This window comes from Labeo rohita, chromosome 10 (genome assembly GCF_022985175.1).
Source record: "Labeo rohita strain BAU-BD-2019 chromosome 10, IGBB_LRoh.1.0, whole genome shotgun sequence".
NCBI lineage: Eukaryota > Metazoa > Chordata > Actinopteri > Cypriniformes > Cyprinidae > Labeo > Labeo rohita.
This window is the reverse complement of record NC_066878.1, coordinates 28,360,847-28,377,251: the sequence shown is the minus strand read 5'-3', so window position 1 is coordinate 28,377,251 and position 16,405 is coordinate 28,360,847. Positions and strand designations below refer to the sequence as shown.

Here is a 16,405-nt window from a genome sequence, read left to right as displayed (position 1 = left end):
CTAAGTATTGGGGATAAGGAAAACTGCTGGGATGAGCGGAAAACAAGACGTGTCAGTGGGGCAAAACTGGGAAGTCTGTGGCGACCATTTGTCAGAGATGTCGGCTGACCCGAAAACGAGCTCTGGCAATTGGATGCCAATGAAAACACATCGGAGGAAAGCAGCATGTGAGATAAAAGGAGTAATGCGGAGCCATTGTTGATAGAGTGGCTTGGCATCTTGAGAGAACTCGCTCGGTCTGCTGACTGAGTCACGGGCCACGAGCGTGTCCTCCTGCGTGTGTGGAAGCAGGAGGCGACGGGGGTATCAGAATGGGTGAGGGGTTGCCCATCTGCTCAGTGTCAATACTCATGTGCCAAGGCAGGATTACCAGCATGTGGTAAATCCAATTAGATCCAGTGCCAAGCTGGTATCCTGACACTGAGGGCCCATTAGAGCTCTTCTCTATTCACAAACATTTCCTCAAAAATAGCCCTAGTCTTCAGTGGCTAATTATCAATACTTAACCCCATGATTCTTCATTTATCAGCGAGCAAAGCTTCAGACGGAAGCTTGTTTGAAAAGGAATCCTTTGAGACGTGTGTACTGAAATGTGCCAGACGCAAAACCTTTGATGAAAGAAACCAACACCTGCAGGTTGGTTTTTTAAATAAATGGTCCTGATTGTACTTTTAAACACTTTTATACTGACTCTGTCCAATGTGACTGCTAAGAACACAAAAGACTTCCTTGAACTAAAAACAGAAATGCTGAGCTAAACGATTCTACACTGTCAGGACATAAATACTCCGACAGAAGGGACTGCTATTAATTCACAAACAGTAGGGAGTGTTTATGTGCACAAACTACTTAAACTAATGGATCATTTACAGCAGTTGCTCTAAAAACGTGGCACGCTGAGTGCCCCCTGGTGGTATGCAACTTAGCTTAAAGTTTCTAATGCTTGACAAATTTGCACAATGTAAGCAATAGCATGATGCATGCAACCATAACGGTCACACCACAGCCGGCTTTATCTTCAGCAGTCCGTATTAAGAATGGGGTCACGGCTACAAAACAAAAAGAGCACATCTTTGATAGGTCATTTAAGAGGATTTCACGGTCACCTGCGGACGCTGCAGGAATGCATATGGCCTTGTCGCTAAAGTTAAATCCCCAGAGCCGACACACGATGAGACTGGGGAACGGGATCTGAGACTCAACGGAGGTCAGTGAAAAGGTTAAAAACTTCTCAGCGTCTGCTTTAAGGGGTGAATAATAATTGCAACGCTGCAGTATTTGGCTAAAGAAGATGCTAAGAGCCTCTGCCTACATTAGCAGAAGTGGGATTTTGATGATGTCTTTCCAGCTTTGATCCCCCCGCTATGTGGAACGAGTGATGGGCAGCCCTTCAAACAAACATTAAAAATACTTCCCTCCCCAGGCGGTCGTTTCGCCCGAATGCATGTGAAATGTAGTAATTTAATCTTCAAATGGCACAATCTTCAACCCCAAATGACTGAAACGCCAAGACTTTTTATTTTATTTTTACCGAGAACGTCCTACTTGAACTCATTACATAGCTGTCGCTTTTCAAGCGTTCCCGCTCCGTACAGGCTGACATATTCCGAATTAATTAGCTTTAGCATGGACTCGCCTTTAAAGCTTGGCTTCCGACGAGATTTTGACAACTAAATGAAGCCAATCAAACCAGCAGTCATCAGATATGTGTTAAATTCTTAATATAGTACATTTAATAATAGAAGACATTTACTCTGATTTCATGTCAAAATCATGTCGTGATGACAATTTTAAAACATGCATGAAAGATGTTAAGCTCAAAAGGGATGTGTGGCTATCAAATATATCAAATATAGGCTATATGTCCATCAAATAAGTAAGCAAAGAGAGCGCAATGGTGCTGGGAGAAAAAAACATCCATTTTATTTATTTATTGTTTGTGCATAATTTGCCAAATTCCCACTAAGAAGATAAAAAATATATTTAATATATATATAAGCTTTCAATCAATGTATGGTTTGTCAGGATAGGACAATATTTGTTTGAGATACAACTATTTGAAAATCTGAAATATGAGGGTGCAAAAAAATCTAAATATTGAGAAAATCGCAAAGTCGTCCAAATGAAGTTCTTAGCAAAGCATACTGTATTACTAATCAAAAATTAGGTTTTGATTTATTTACAGTAGAAAATTTACAAAATATCTTCATGCAACATAATCTTTGCTTAATATCCTAATGATTTTTGGCATAAAAGAAAAATTGAGAATTTTGACCCATACAATGTATTGTTGGCTATTACTACAAAATATCACTATAAATAGTACTACTTGTGCTATTTATGACTGGTTTTGTGGTCCAGGGTCACATAAATTATATTATAAAATATAATACAATATAATATAATATAATATATTCTAATAATATAATATTCTAATAATATAATTTAAATAATAATATAATATATTTTTTTATTTTATTTTGTAATATATTATAAAAAAATACTAAATACTAAAAACATAAAATATAATAAACTATAAATAATGTGACTTTTTTTTTTAATTGACATTTCCACCAAAGAAAAAAGTGATGCACCAATCAGAGAAGTAGACGGTGAAAAGTATTACTAATGCAAATCAGCAGTTGTATATTGCAAAATTGTTTCATAGAAAATAAGTTTAATTTTACTGCTAAATTTGTGTTTTTCCAAATTTTCAAACATGTTTTTGCTTCAAAACAAAGTTTGTGTTGTTGTGATTCATTTTGCAGCTGGTTCAAGGTTAGAAAAAGGCTGAAAAACACTGGCGACTCGAAACGACCCCTCTTAATGTCTTCACCTCAAACATACACTCTACTTTGAATACATTAGTACATTAGTACATTTAATAATAGATAACAAACACGTCATGATGACAATTTTAAAACATGCATGAAAGACGTAACTCAAAAGGGCTGTGTGGATATCAGATATGTGTCCCTGGACCACAAAACCAGTCATAGGTGTAAATCTCTCAAAATTGAGATTTATAAATCAAAAAGCTGAATAAATAAGCTTTCCGTTGATGTATGGTTTGTTAGGATAGGACAATATTTGGCCGACTATTTGAAAATCTGAAAATCGCCTTTAAAGTTGTCCAAATGTCCAAAATGTTCATAGCAATGCAGATTACTAATCAAAAATTAAGTTTTGATATATTTACAGTTGGAAATGTACAAAATATCTTCATGGAATATGATCTTTACTTATATATCCTAATGATTTTTGGCATAAAAGAAAAACCAATAAATTTGACCCATCTGATGTATTTTCGGCTACTGCTACAAATATACTTGTGCAACATAAGACTGGTTTTGTGGTCCAGTGTCTCATATATCCAAATATGGGCGATATGTCCATCAAATAAGCAAGCAAAGAAAGCGCAATGGCCGGGTTAAGGGAGGAAAAAAAAAAAAAAAAACACCCGTTTTATTAAGTTATTTATTTATTTTGTGCTTAATAAATACATTTTAATGAATTTTCTTTGTTTTTATAACTAAAACTAATGCAAATCAGCAGTTGTATACTGCAGTATTGTCATCTGCAATACTTCATGGAAAATAAGTTTAATTTTACTTAAGTTTAATTGCTTCAAAACAAAGTTGGTGTTGTTGTGATTCATTTTGCAGCCGGTTCAAGGCTAGAAAAAGGCAGAAAAACACTGGCGACTCGAAACGACCCCTTTTAATATCTTCACCTCAAACATACACTCTACTTATTTAACGGAAACCAAAATTGTACGCAAAGTGACTGCAATAAAAGCGACTGACGGAAAGTAAAAACATCAAAATAATAAGTGCATCTGTATTTCAGCAGGCATGTCGGTTCCACAGCTATTTTCCTTTGTTATGATTCCTGTCTGTCTCTCAAAACCATTGCAGTCTCGTCTCCTCCCATTCAAACGCGAACGCTAACTAGGCCCGATATTCTGCCGTGTGATTTACAGCTCAGAGCCAGTCTTGAAAAACCCCAGGGAAAGCGGGGACAAACAAATGGCAGACTTTGAAGATTCTTGCGAGTCTAGGGTCAGCTTTGTTGTTGGCTTCAGACGCAGAGTAAAACAGTTGAACGCTGCGGCTGGCAACAGTTTGCCAGATGCATTAATTTTGCATTAAGTCTCTTGCAGAAGACATCGTGTTTACTCTCCGCTTCCACTTTTAGCTAAGCAAAGCGCGGTTAGTGTTTTTTACCAGCCGCAGATTGTTGATAAACACCCTCTTAATGTCTGAGTAACGGGAGTCTGGCCTTCGGGATTCTTTGGAATTCTCAAACTGTTCTGAAGATCTATTTTGGAATTTCCAAATATTCCGTTTCCTCTGTTTCCCTGGTGGTTTTGGCGCGCTTTCGCATACTCGCACTGCCGCAGCGTACTGGAGACGGCACTAAATGACTGTCTGTGGAAACGGGGCCTCGAACGCGACCGCCTGTCAAAGCAACACATCAAACGGGCTTTACACACTGCACTTAACCCTGGGTTAATGCATTTTAACCTCGTGTTAATGATGCTTTTAACGGTTCTTTAAGCAACGTTTCACACTTGTAATTTCGAAAAGGGGTGAGCGCCCTGAGTTATGAAATCCCTTGGCGGTGCAAACCCAATGGATTCTGCAATGTTATGGTGCGCTGTTTAGCAACAGAGAACCACTCATTAACCAAACAGTGCTCGTCTCATCAAATATTTCATAAAATATTAATTCATATCATTTGATATATAAATAATAATGCTATAAATTAACAAACAACAAATATAACAACTTCCAGATGAATAAATATGCACATGAGCCCAGAATTTACAAACGTTCTGTGTGAAATATCTAAACCTGATTACCCAGAACTAAGTAAATTCGAGCTTAAATCAGTGTGGGTTTTCATTAGAAGATAATGATTTACTTTACTTCATGCGAAGCTATTCACTACATTAGAGAGGAGAATTAGACTCCATGGGTCTTTAAATGACTCGGAATATTAATCTAAGGAAAAAGAAATGAGATAAAGCGGCTAATATTCTGCCTACAGCTATGGAGCGTACAAAATGAAAATCAACAATGTGTAATGTTCTAAAACAAGAGTCATGAGAGAAATTTTACCACACACCGCTGACCCTACTAAAACACACATACTGCTAATATATTAGTAATTTTTTTTCTTAAATTTTAATTTTCTTTATTTTACGGTGAAATTATATAATATTACAAGTAATATTTTTTGTTTTCTTTTCTTTTTTGCAAATTACTTTGCATAAAAATAGTTATGATTAATTATTATTATTATTATTATGAATAATAATAATAATAATAATAATACAAACACTATATTGTTTTATAAACTAAAATATGGTTGTTGTTGTTCTATTTTTTCTTAAATATTTTTCTTAATTTTACAATGAAATAACATAATATTTCATGTTTTGATTATCTTTAGTAATAATAATAATTACAATAATAAAATAATTATTGATTAGATTGATCGCAACTGCATGTTTCAATTAGAAAAACTATAAATATTTTTACCTTAATATTTTTAGTAATAATAATTATAATAAAAATATAATTACAATTAAGTATTATTATTATTATCATTATTAATAATAATTATTAGTAGTATTAACACTGTAATATTGTTCTGTAAACTAAAATATGGTTGTTGTTGTTGTTGTTGTTGTTATTCTATTTTTTCTTAAATATTTTCTTAATTTTACAGTGAAATAACATAATATTTCATTTTTTTTTTACTTTTAAAGCCGCAATTGCATGTTTTAATAAGAAAAACCGATTGTTATTATTATTATTATTATTAAATATTATATTTTTGTAAATATTCTTTTTCTTAACTTTACAGTAAAATCAATACAAGTACTATTTTTATTTTAATATTTTATTTAGTAATAATAATCAAAATAAAATATAAGTATTTTTATTATTATTATCAATTATTAGTACTAACACTGCAATATTGTTCTGTAAACTAAAGTATGGTTGTTGTTGTTGTTGTTGTTGTTGTTGTTATTCTATTTTTTCTTAAATATTTTTCTCACTTTTACAATTAAATAAATAATATTTCATATTTTATTTTTAGTAATAATAATAATTATAATAATAAAAATTAATTATTAGATTTTTAAAACTCTTAAAATTGCAACTGCATGTTTTAATAAGAAAAACTGCTGATGATTATTATTATTATTATATTTTTTGTAAATATTATTTTGCCTAATTTTATAGTAAAAGCATAAAAGCAATGCAAGTAATATTTTTATTTTAATATTTTATTTAGTAATAATATAATAAAAATATAATTTATTATTATTATTATTATTATTATTATTATTATTATTACTAACACCATAATATTGTAATATGGTGGTTGTTCTATTTTTTTATATATATATTTTTCTTAATTTTATAATGCAATAACACAAGTAATATTTCATATTTTTAATATTTTGTTAATAATAATAATAATAATTCAAACAATAAAACAGTTAATGATTAGATTTTTAAAACTTTTAAAATTGCAACATGCTTTAATAAGAACAACTGATTAGATTCCCAAATTGTGCACCCACATAAAACATACTAAACATGCTAACAACACTGAAACCCTAATAACACACTACATACACTGCTATTTAGGGACGGGGTCGATAAATCGAAATGGTGATCAATTCTTAAATTTTCCGAAAGCACTGCAATTCTCTCTTGAATCAATTATGAACTTAGTTTTGAACAGCAGATGGCACTGCACGCTTTAGAAACAGCCGTACTCTGCTTGCTTCCAGGTCCTTACACACACTTGAACCTAAAATAATCATTCATAAAATTTGAAAACGTTGAAGCGATTTACAGTGGGCTCTGTTTACATTAATCATGTATCATAAAAGCGTAAAAGCATAAAAGCCGAGGGGCAAGTATATCTAACCACTTAGTCAGAATGCATAAGTGCTCTTCTTCGTGTGCGTTTGAGTGTGCAATTAAAAATTGGCCTAGAGCGCCATCTGCTGTTAAAAACTAAGCTCAGAATTGAGTAGCGATGCAGAATCGATCCATAAATCGATTTATCGTCGCACCCTTATTGCTAACCCTACTGAAATGCACACACTGCTGAACCCACAAACACACTGCTAAAGCTATATGCGCACCCTCTAATGCTCGTCTTCTCGCGCTTCTACCCGCGGTGTGAAGTGTGTGTTTATGGCCTGCGGCTCTCGCTGAGGAGAATAAAGCCTCTGGTTACCGTCCACTCAGCACTATCACAACGGGGATCAAATTCACGCTGCTCAGGGCTTAAATATCGCAACAACAACCAAACTCAAAACCTGTTTTAATAAAATATGAGTCGAGATGGAGCATTAAAACGATACTCCTGAGCGGGAAAGAAGGTGGTTTCTGGGCTTGGAGCAGAAGGAAACGTGTTTCAGGTGTGCTGGAGGGACAGACCTTTGAGCTTCAATCCAGACTGAATAAAATATGATGAATTATTGATACTTACTGTAAAGTAATAGTACCTTCATAGTCAATTGGAAAATATAGGAAAGGACATGCAGTGATACCAGTCTTTCTGCAGTGTTGTTAGTACAGGCTACTGTCATTATGCTTAAACAAAAAAAAACAAAACAAAAAAAAGTGTGAAAAAATTGCAAAAAAAAAAAGGCTTTTAATGTATGACTGCCCACCTTTTTAACAGCCTTGATTCTGCATTTTTCCAATTCATTTTTTCCAGATTTTCAGAAAATGGTCAAATGACTTTTATTAGATGCCAAAAATATTTGCAAATGACTTTTGTCATGATGAAATTAACCAAGCCATTAGACTATAAATATTTGCAAATCAAGAAAAAGAAAGCATGTTATGAGAAAATTATGGAAATTGCAGACGAATCACAAAATTAGGCTTTTTAATGCGTGACTGCTCACTTTTTTGGCAGCCTTGATTATGGCAAAACAAATGGCAAAACATTTTGCAAACAAATTCTGTCATGATGATATTACAACCATGCACTGAAAAATATGAAAATTATGGACAAATCAGAAAATAAGGCTTTTGAAAGCACATTTTTTAGTAGACTTGATTGCATATTTTTCAAATTAATTTTCTTCAGAATTTTAGAACATTTTAAAATGTCTTTACAAACTATTATTAGACTAAAAAAAAATTGAAAATTATAAAAAGAAAGGCACAAAATGCATTTAAATTCCGTTACGCGAAAATCATAACCAAAATGCAAAAAATTATGAAAAAAGTATGGAAATCACAAAATTAGGCTTTTTAATGTGACTTCTCACATTTTCAGCAGCCTTGATTATATATTTTATCAATTAATTTTCAGAATTTCAGAAAATCAAATGACTTTAAATTTATAAATGTTTATTAGATGCAAAAAATATTTGCAAATAAATTCTGTCATTATGAAATTATAACCATGCATTAAAGACAAGGGCACAAGATTATGCACCTAAATCCTGTTATGAGAAAATTATAACCAAAATGCATGGCAAGAATTGTGGAAATTACAGACGAATCACAAATGTAAGCTTGATTATACACTTTACCAATTAATTTTGTCCAAAATTTTACTTTAATTTTTTTTTTTTTGGCAAAAATATTTGCAAATAAATCCTGACAAAATTATAACCATGCATTATAAAAATTACAAAAATTATGGGCAAATCACAAAATAAGGCTTTTGTAAACGCATTCTTTTAGTAGCCTTGATCGCATATTTTTAAAATTCATTTTCTTCAGAATTTTAGAAAATTTTTAAATGTCTTTACAAACTATTATTAGGCTAAAATATTTGCAAATTATAAAAAGAAAGGCGCAAGATTGTGCACTTAAATTCTGTTATGAGAAAATCATAAGCAAAATGCATTGAAAAAGTTATGGAAATTACACACAAATCACAAAACTAGGGTTTTTAATGCATGACTACTCACTTTTTCAGTTCACTTTTTTTATTTTGTCCACAATTTCAGAAAATCAAATGACTTTAAATTAATAAATGTCTATTAGATGCGAACATTTTTGCAAATCATAAAAAAGCAACGGTACAAGATCATGCACTTAAATTCTGTTATGAAGAAATAAAGAAACGATAATCATGATGCATTGTAAATGTCCTTATACAATAAAACAGCATAATGTAAAATATATAAGTATATATTTTAAATGTTAAAATATTTATATATTATATATACTAAAAAATATTAAAGTTTATAATGTTAAATATAAAAAAAAGTTTAAATTAAATAATTATTAAATGAAATAAAATATATTTATATATGCTTCAATTAAATAAATAAATAAATAAATAATAAATATAAATAAATAAACAAGGTGAAATCATGTGGCTTCGTGAAAGGTTTTTCTAAATATTTTTAAATGTAACATTTTTTAAATATCAAATTAATTTCAAAATATTGAAGTCTACACTATTAAAAATGTATAAAATGTTTAAATATTAATTATTAAATATTATAAAATGTACTAATATGTGACTTCACTTATACATAATATAACATAATAAATAAGATAAAAATTAAAAAAAATAAGTTTAAATCACACATGCTCGTGGCTTCTTGAAAGGTTTATCTGAACCATTTTAAATGTAAAACTTAAAATATTAAATTTATTTAAAAATATTAAAGTCTACTATTAAATATTAAAAATGTATAAAATGTTTAGAGTAAATATTAAGTTAATTATTAAATATTATAAAATGCACTCATATGACTTGAGTTATATAAATAAGTTAATTATAACAAAAAAAAAAGCTGAAATCATACCTGCTTGTGACTTCTACTTGAAAGGTTTATCCATTACCATTAAAAAATCAATTCTCTATGGAGAAAATGAATGGGACTTTGCATTCAGAACATGACTGGTATCGACTACATGACTTTTAGTTACGTATCATAGTCATCGACATCAGTGGCTAATAAAACATGTTTGCTGAGCCCAATCAGTCTTTGAGTAAACATCTTAAACCTTTAATCAAACACGGCTGCTTTACCTTTAAACATCCGCTGGCTTCCTCAGATTCCACCTTTGACAGCGAGATCAATTTGTGCACTTCCAGGTCTCTCACCACGTGAGGCTGTTAATTTTATAAGCGCTACTTTTCTCTCAGCCCTTCCAGCTATTAATAAATCGGATCGATCAAATCGAGCTGCTTCCTGTCCTGGACGCCGAGGCCGGCCGGTGATTGAAAGAGTGCTGGATGTTGGCGGTCCTGCGTTTTATAAAGAGTAGCGTGAGTCTGCAGAGGACGCATTACTCACCGCGAGCACATCTCATCTGTGCAACCTGTCCTACATCATTAGCTCTAAACAATAAACCTGTTCGCAGAGTAACAACCTCAGAGACGCTGGGAGTAATCTAGTAATATTTATATCCCCCATTTTAAACGAGCTCACCTGATCGTACACGCTTCCAATACAAATTCATCACGGCCGAACGCAAAAGGGGAAAGAAATTGATTCCATTTTTTTCCATGAGAACTTCACAGGACATAAATATCACCCTACAGACTTCCTCGTGCTACTATGCAAATTCATCAACACTTCGAGTTTGCACAAATAGAAGGAACGGCAATGCAAAAACCACAATAGTGAGTGTTTAACTAGTACTACGGCTCATACTGATGGTTAGAGATCTGAGCAAACCACTAACCGTAATTATTACACTTTGACAGGCAATTCATCCTGAACCAAATTGTGAATGATACCTCAAATCATGCAGCCTATAGAGAAACCTGTATTCTAACTTTCCTAAGGTATCTGACTTACAATTTTTGCCTGATAAACCTAAAACCTAAAATACCTAAAATAAAAATAAATTAAAACTACATAAAAATATTTATAATAATAATAATAATAATGAAAATAAAAAAACTAAACCAAACTAAAACGGGAATAAAGCTTAAGTTTAGGTTAAAATTACTAAACATGAAATAAGATTAAATTGATTATATATTTCACCAATTAACTTCATCCAGAATTTCAGAAAATCAATTAACTTCAACTTACAAACTTTTATTTGATGCCAAAAATATTTGCAAATCATAAAAAGGCAAAGGTACAAGCTCATGCACTGATTACAAGTATATATTTTAAATTATTTTAAATAATACATGTATTACAAAACATTACAGTATAAATGTTTAAATTAAATATTGAAAAAAGGATTAAATATTATAAAATGTATAAATGGCTTCAATTTGGCTAATAATCTAAATAAAGAAAATTATTAAAAAAAAAAAATAAACAAAACAAGATTTAAAATTTTAAGAAATAAGATTACATTTTAAAATTATAAATGAAATTATATTTTTTTTCTAAAAAAAAATATACTTATTAAAAATTATAAATGTTGTCTTTACAAATAACTGCAACAAGCAAGTTTAAGTTGAAATAGTAAAATTATCAAATCCGAAATAAAAAAATAAAATATATAGAAATATATATATAAAAAAGAAAATGGACAGAAAAATATTTAAAAAAAAACTAAGAAATTAAGCTATATAGAAATATTTAAATCTAATTAAAATGGCAACCACATAAAATTGCTAAAACTAAAATAAAAAAAATTTAAACAGAAAATTTAAAAAAAGCTAGTTCAAAATATGACTAAATACAATTATAAAATAAAATTAAAAGAAAACTGGTGACAATAAAATGGTAAAATATTAAATACTACTTTACAGAATTGAGATTCATTTGATTTTTAGCATTTTTAGTTAATTATTGACCAACATAAACAATTACTAACTGATGGATTCAAGATCAAATGTACTGTATAAGCAACAGCAGGATTTGTAATCGATGCCCTAAGAAAATGAGTGAATCCTTCACCCCTAGTTATTATGCAGTTAATGATAATTGTCAAAAAGTGCAAGCACTTTGGTAGTCAATACTAAAATAAATGTGTCCAGAGAGTCATGCACTCACATTTACTTCAAAAAAAAAAAAAAGTTTAAAGCTAGTATAAAACCCCTGATTTCACTCCTTAAGTGTGCACTATCTAGTGCACTCTACTGTAATCCTGATATTAACAGTCCTGTGGCAACATTTTTCTTTTGGGAGTTCATCTATTTATTTATCTGAGAGCACCGAGCGTTTCGGATCAGATTGATGGAGTCGCTGTCGGAGGGAGGGAATGTGAGATTGGAGCAATAAAAGTCATAGTGAGAGATTAGACGGGCTTTGAAACACTTGGTTTCGACGGCTCCAATTTATCCAGCGTATGTCTCGCACACCGATGCTTTAGAGCCGCCGCAGAGCCTGCTGCAGGAGGAGAGGACGCGTTCTAGATGACTGAGTCATCAAGCCCCTAAACTGGAAATAGAACGATAAATATTCATTCATGCCATTGTTTTTAATAACTAGACAAATGCAATGCGCAAAAGCAATCATGACTGTATATTTCAAGCTAATAACTTTATGCATTGGCCTTCATTTATTTTCTTGGGGAAGCTTTGAATTTTAATTTCTGCCAGCTTTGTTTAATTAAAGGAATAGTTCACTTAGAAATGTGAAAATGTCATTATTTATTCAGTAAAACAATTTAAAGGCTTAAGCTAGAAGACCAGCAAAGCAGATCATCGCTGATCATGATGGGAAGCATCAGGTTTGATTGTTTACAACTGAAATTCAATCACAGTATCCAAAAACAGGGCTGGTTTGCTGACAATCTTAGCTGGTTTAAACTCATCTCTCATTTTGGGGATCTGGTTTAGTCCAAAAGTGGCTGAAAAGTGCCTAAAACCAACTAACAGACCAGTCCAGCTGGATTAGAAGACCTACAAACCTGATCATCACTAATCGTGATGGGATGCATAGTATTATTTACTGCTGAAAAGGCCGTCTTTAACCAGTCTAAGCTGGATTTCCGATGGTCTCAGCAGGTTTAAGTTGGTCGCTCAGTTTGGGTAGTTGGTTTAGTTGGTCTAAAAGTAGCTGAAATACAGCAAAAAGACCAGTCTGACCAGACTAGATAACCAGCAAACCAGATCATGACTGATCATTATGGGATGCATATCATTATTTTCTGTTGATGTCTTAAACTGGTTTTCTGATGACCTTAGCTGGTTTAAGCCGGGCTCACACTATAGGAGTTTTAAAATCCTAAGATTATGAAATCTTGTTGCAGCGCACACATAAGGAGTATCTTTGGAGATTATCTTCCCTCAAATCTTGAACATGCACACACTACAAGATTTGAAAATCGTGGCACATCACACACTACAAGATGATATTAAGATATCACGCCTCACGTGATCACACGCAGCAGATGGTCACTGACATTTCAGCAATGTTTACAAATATTGGCTAGCGTGCTAGCAGCGTTCTGTACTCACCCAGTACGTTCAAAGCTGAGGCGATTCCAACCCATCGCTTCTCTTTCGCATATACGGTTGTGATACGATGTTTTCAAACCATTACACAGACAGTCGTTTTATTGCAAAACTTTCACAAGCAGTTTTCTCTATCTATTTAATCGGTAGATTCTCCACCTACCCATTTAAAAACCTAGATATCATACATGTTTGATATTAATCGGGGTGGCCCCGATATGTGTGTAAGCAGATCGGGACGTGCAAGATTCGATCTGTGAACGCCTCACATTACCAGATAATACGCGCCAAACATCGGGACCGAGCGAGGTGCTCCAAGTCTCGGGAGGGAAAAATCGGGGGAAAATCAGGCTAAAAATCCTGTAGTGTGAGCCCGGCTTTAGGTTGGTCTTTTAGCTTGGGCAGCTGGTTTAGTTGGACCAACAGTAGCTAAAAAACAAACCAGTCTGACCACGTTAGAAGACCAGCAAACCAGATCATCACTGATCATTATGGAATGCATATTGTTATTTCCTGTTAAAACAAGGCTGTCTTAAACCAGTTTGAACTGGTTTTCTGATGATCTTAGCTGGTTTAAGTGCTTCTTTCATCTTGGGCAGCTGGTTTAGTTGGTCCAACAGCATCTTAAAAACAGACCAGTCTGACCATGTTAGAAGACCAGCAAACCAGGTTATCACGGATCATGATGAATTCAAAGCAAATGATCAGTTAAAATTTGGTTCTCCAGTAAGACTTTAATTTGAATTGTTATATAGCACACAAGTTGCACTAACTACCTTTATAGTCCTTTTTGGAGCGCAACAATATTAATCACTATCCAAAAGCTGGTTTGCTGATGAGCTTAGCTGGTCTTAGCTGGTCTCTCAGCCTGGGCAGCTGGTTTAGTTAGGCCAACAGTGGCTAACAAGTGTCCAAAACAACTAAAACACAACAGTTTTGGACTCAACGGGGTAAATTATGGTCCATTTTCAATATATAGCAAAAGAACAGCTGGAATATTCAACTAAACCAATGTTGTTACTGTTATTTCCTGCTAAAAAGGCCATTTTAAAACAGTCTAAGCTGGCTGATGATCTTATTTGGATTAAGCTGGCTTCTCAACTTAGGCAGCTGGTTTATTTGGTCCTATAGTAGCTGACAACCAGCTAACAGACCAGTCTGACCAGGCTAGAAGACCAGCAAACCAAATCATCATTGATCATAACGGAAGGCATAAATTTTTGCCATTTAAAATTTTAATTTGCAGCAAATGATCAGTTACTTGTTGATTTGTTCCAAGGTTTTCATTTGCACACAACCCTGGTGAAAAAAACAGCATATGCTGGTAGGTATGTTTTGATGCTGGGATGCTGGTTAGGTATGTTCTGATGCTGGTTTAAACTGCTCCTTTGCTGGTTAATGCTGGTCCTTGACCAGCATCATGACCACCATAAACCAGCAAAGGACCAGCATAAACCAGCAAAGGACCAGCATAAACCAGCTAAGAACCATCTTAAACCAGCATCCCAGCATCAAAACATACCTACCAGCATATGCTGTTTTTTTCACCAGGGAAGTTGATTGATGATTTTAGCCGGTTTAAGCTTGTCTCTCAGCCTGGGCAGCTGGTTTAGTTAGGCCAACAGTGGCTAAAAAGTGCCCAAACCAACTAAAAACCAACATTTTTGGAGCTCAACAGTGTAGATTATGGTTTAAGCCAGTTGGCTGATGATCTTTGCTGGATCAAGCTGATTTCTCATCTTGGGCAGTTGATTAAGTTGGTCCAATAGCAGCTGAAAACCAGCTAACCAGCTGACCAAGCTAGAAGACAAGCAAACTAAATCATCTTTGATTGTGATGATATTTGAACATTTAAAATTAAAATCTGCAGTGAATAATCAGTTAAATATTGATTTGTTCTGACGACAAGGCTTTCATTTGCACACCAGCTATACTAACTACTGGTTGGGTGTTGATCTTAGCTGCTTTAAGATGTTCTTTCAGCTTGGGCAGCTGGTTTAGTTGGTCCAAAAGTGGCTAAAAACCAGCTAACAGACCAGCTTTTTTGGAGCTCAACAGTGTAAACTACTGTCCATTTTCAATATGTGGCAAAAGAGCAGCTGAAACCAAGGTTTATATTCTTATTTCCTGCTCAAAAAGGTCATAGTAAACCAGACCAGCAAACCAAGCCATCATTGATTGTAATGATATTTGAATGTTTAAAATTGGAACATGCAATGAATAATCAGTTAAATATTGATTTGTTCCTCCAACAAGGCTTTCAAGTTGTACTAACTACTAAGTACTGGTTGGCTGATGATCTTAGCTGGCTTTCAGTTTGGGCAGCTGGTTTAGTTGGACCAAAAGTGGCTGAAAACCAGCTAAACGAGCTCAACAGTGTAAATTTCTGTCCATTTTCAGTATGTGGCAAAATAGTAGGAGGAACCAATGTTTATATTCTTATTTCCTGCTCAAAAAGGTCATCTTAAACCAGTCTAAGCCAGTAGGCTGAGGATCTTAGCTGATCTCTCAGTTTGGGCAGCTGGATTAGTGGGTCCAAAAATAGCTGAAAACCAGCCGACAGACCAGTCTGACCAGGCTAGAAGAACAGCAAACCAAACCATTATTGATTGTAATGATATTCGAATGTTTAATTGAAATATGCAGTGAATAATCAGTTAAATATTGATTTGTTCCTCCAACAAGGCTTTTATTTGCACACAAGTTGTACTAACTTGGCTGATTATCTTAGCTGGTTTAAGCTGGTCTCTCAGCTTGGGCAGCTTGTTTATTCAGTCCAAAAGTGACTAAAAACTGGCCAAACCAACTAAAGGCTAACTTTTTTTGGAGCTCAAAAGTGTAAATCACTGTCCATTTTTAATATACGGCAAAAGGGCAGTTTGAACCAATGTTGATACTGTAATTTCCAGCTTAAAAAAAGCCATCTTAAACCAGTCAGCTGGCTGATGATCTTAGCTGATCTCTCAGCTTGGGCAGCTGATTTAGTTGGTCCAAAAGTAGCTGAAAACCAGCCAACAGG

At 33.4% G+C, this 16,405-nt stretch overlaps 1 protein-coding gene across 3 annotated transcripts in view; it reads right to left on the bottom strand.

Moving 5' to 3' along the window:
• The window catches only part of ttc28 (tetratricopeptide repeat domain 28), a 361,751-nt gene that overhangs the window by 59,620 nt on the left and 285,726 nt on the right, over positions 1-16,405 (bottom strand). The window lies entirely within an intron of this gene.